The 3,709-nt window shown below is 38.5% G+C and overlaps 1 long non-coding RNA gene across 1 annotated transcript; it reads right to left on the bottom strand.

Moving 5' to 3' along the window:
* Window positions 1-1,058: 1,058 nt before the first annotated feature.
* On the bottom strand, window positions 1,059-3,394 carry LOC309493387. The gene is made up of 2 exons (XR_014203896.1): window positions 3,264-3,394; window positions 1,059-2,687 (listed from the first exon to the last, which is right to left on the bottom strand). It is a non-coding gene; the product is annotated as an uncharacterized lncRNA (long non-coding RNA).
* Window positions 3,395-3,709: the final 315 nt, after the last annotated feature.

Consider the following 3,709-nt stretch of genomic DNA (forward strand, 5'->3'; position numbering starts at 1 on the left):
TTCTTAAAGCTGAACATTGTTTAGAATCTTCAATAAATCTCCCGTTGACCAATGAAACAATTACAGGAATCAACATTTAATCTTTAGAAATTAAGTTGGAAGTTGGAAAACTGCTTTTGACTGGAGCCTATATTAATGTTTAAACTATACATACACACAATGTTTATTTGCTCATTATACAGGTGAAATAAGTAAAGTAGTAAAACAATTAGCATTTTAGTTGTATTTTTTCAGTAGCCATTTGGTACGTTATTAAATGAAACCCATGAAATAACCTGGGGTTAAGTGCTTTACTTAAGACACAATACCTAAAACTGTATCCTTAATAAGAAGAGAGTTAGCGCTTCCTAATTGTTATGTTCTGTTTTATTGTACTGGCCCTTTAAGTAAATCTGTACAGGTGCTCGTGAGAAGGCGCACTGACATGCGTAGTGAGAGAGTTCAGTAAAAGTGGATTTTGTATTACACAATGTATCTTTATTGACTGAGAAACATTACAACACTAATAAGTTTATACATGCAAAACAAAGAGAACAAAACTAAATGTAGAGCTCCTCAAAATAAGTATAAAGTGAAAGTGAAAGTCAGGAGCCTAAAGCCATGGTCTACCCCTGGTCAGACTCACTGGGGGCTCCTCTTCCGGGACAAGCGTCAGCTCTGTCCACTTGTCCTCTGGCTCTGGCTGACACGTCGAGTGACAGCTCTCCGTCTGCGGGGCGTTCACACGATTCCTCCGCGGTCACAGGTGGTGAAACAGGCTCTGGGTCAGGCTGTGTTCTGGACCGGATAATAGCGTCCCTCCAGTTTAATCCAGAGTTGTTTCTGGAGTTGTTCTGGTTGTTTCTTTTGTGGTACTTCTTAAACCTTTTTTTGCACTATAACAACAACCTTGTTACATTGCTGCCTCTTTGGCTAGGCTATATGATCAAATCAGAACACATGGTAATTATTCTTTTATCAAAAAGAATGCTCACCCCTCGTGCGTTTCTTCCAGAAAGGATTTCCTGATCCAGGAGAGAAGAAAACTGTACTCAATGATCCAAGGTCCAGTCAGGTGATTATAGTAAATGTTTTAACAAACTTTATTAAAATAATCAAATGAAAAGAATACTTGTTACAGATTATAAATGAGTACTAACTAACAGATGTAAAAATAGCTAAAGCTGGTAGGCTTCTTGCGTCTAGTAAAAGCTGGCGTACTAGATTGTTGATTGCAAGGAAGAGCAATAAATCTTCCTTTGTTCGCTTCTTATATAGTCTTGAATTCGGCTGAATTCAGGTCCTGCCTTTTAATTGTTTTCCACTCAGCATAGCTTTTAGCAAAATGTCTAACAGCATAGCTCTAACAGTCTTTGATACTAATCTTCCGCACAAGCTCGAGCATCTCTGCTTCTGACATCTCACAGAAAGTAGGTGACTTCCTGTTCTGTTGTTGTGCTCCAGAAACAAACGTTGCGTAGGAAATGCCATTCTGATAAGGGCCTTTGACAGGGCCTCTGACACCCCCTGTTGGCATTGACGAAGCTTTCTGGTTTCTAAATCTCACTTTTTTCCTTTTTGTTTTTTTACTGGTTTCACCCATAACATCTCTCACTTGAAATCTATAAAGATTATCTGTAAAATTAGTGCAATATATACTGGGTATAATACAATCACCCTCGATCTCATAAAAGCGGTGGCTGATTCCATCAGATTGGCACAGCATTAATTTGACCTGTTTAATTTGATCATTAGTCATCCCGGATAGGGAGCATGACCTCTTCAGATTCCACATCACCTGTCGGTACCACTGACAGTCCACTGGCTGCCATCGGAACTCGAGCACCGATCTTGATACTTTCATAAGCTTGTCAAGATTGTACTGGTTCACGGCAAACGGTATTCCCCTGTCTGCCACATCCCTGGTCAACGGTACCACTGCCCATGACCCTGGGATTTCCTCCACCAGAACTTTCTGTTGTGACATAAACACAACCATATGCATATTGGTAACTGCTAAGCCCTGCTCGGCCTAAGTCACCTCCCATCCATTGTCTATATATTATTCATATTACTAATTCTAGGCCGCCACTTTCAGTTTTTCTGTGGAACACACATGGTACAAGGTGATAGGTCATTGCTGCACTGTAAAAAATTTGTAACACTCCCAAATCAAAATTTCAATTGACCGATAACATCTAAATTTTTCAATTGGCCCAAGTGAAAATCTGTACATTTAATTTTAGAATTTACAGAATTTCACTTGGGCCAATTGAAAAATTGAGATGTTATCGGTCAATTGAAATTTTTGATTTGGGAGTGTTACAGTGTGTGTGATTATTTTTTGAGCCAGCTTGTATGGATAGAAGATCATTGATTTTACAGTGCATAAAATTCATTTCTATATACTCCATTTAAGGAATTTACAGGTCACCCAGGGTCCCAAGATATCCATTCGTTCCCTAAGTTGGGTCAGGACTATCTCACCAATTTGGTTCATCTTTATACCAAGTACTACAGTACAATAAGCACACAGGTTGATCCATTCATTAGCTACATAACATATTATTCTTATTTCTCTGTTGTTAGTACATGCAACATAGTTTGATGTGGCTACATATGAAAATCTTTTCTTTAGCTCTCTCTCTTCTGGTTATTGTCTTATCCTGGGTCCTTAGCCTTGGGCGTCTTGCATTGGAGTATGGATCCTATTCAGATATTATAGGAGGAAATGTCAAATCCAGGCTAAGACAAAAGTTTTTAACAGATTTCATCATTTTCTTCAGATAATACCAGTCATTAATCACTATCATTATCGCAATGCAAAACATCCGGGAATCATGATAATGTTCAGAGATCATCATTACTGCAAATGCAAATGTTAATATTGCTATCAGGTAGGTAGCCATTTTTATTCCTCCAGCCTCTGCCCTCCTGGCGGCCAACAGTGTCAGACATATGATCACCATCAGTGCAGAGGCTAGTCCTAGATATTTAATCCAGTCCATCCCAAGATAATGCATCATCACGGTAAATGTGGTCAGCATTATATTGAGGATTTCCAAAAGTATTAAGCCACTAGTTCCAAATATGGATTTTGTCCTAGGGCTTTTCACAACTTGTCCAATTAATATTCCTGCCAGACTTAGCCTTTTCCGCAAATTGAATAGTGCTATATTACAAGTTGCAATTGGAATTTGCCATAATCCCCTTAATCCCAGTATCATCATTAGCCAATATAGGCTTAGTATTACATTATAAATTAGAATTTGAGATTTATTTACCGGCGGATTGGACCAAGTTGGTTCACTCATATTGGAATTGTTTCCCCATGAATTTGGTTCGAATGCGGATGCCATGGTTCAAGTCCTTCAAGGTTTCTTACAAGATCAGGGGTTGTTCAATTCAGTTTGAGTTGATCATCAAACGAGTTCAAAGAATAAGCTGTGTTCATCCTTTTTAACTACTAAGAATTGTTACCTCTCCTTCTGCTTCTACGTCAGTCTCTGAGTATGAAAAATCAGCTGACAGAGAGATCTTGCGGTACCTGGCTTTTCCGGCACAGCTGTTGTAACTGTCAACACTTCACACACACACACCCAGTGACTTGAATGTGACTCCCAACATAGAGACAATTATTATTGTTCCAATTATATAATAAACCACAATTTTTATAATTTCCCAGCTATCCAAAAGTATATTCCAAACCTGATTAGCTTTTTCTTAAATT

Source organism: Leuciscus leuciscus, assembly GCF_965113295.1.
Source record: "Leuciscus leuciscus genome assembly, chromosome: 2".
NCBI classification, from domain to species: Eukaryota; Metazoa; Chordata; class Actinopteri; order Cypriniformes; family Leuciscidae; genus Leuciscus; species Leuciscus leuciscus.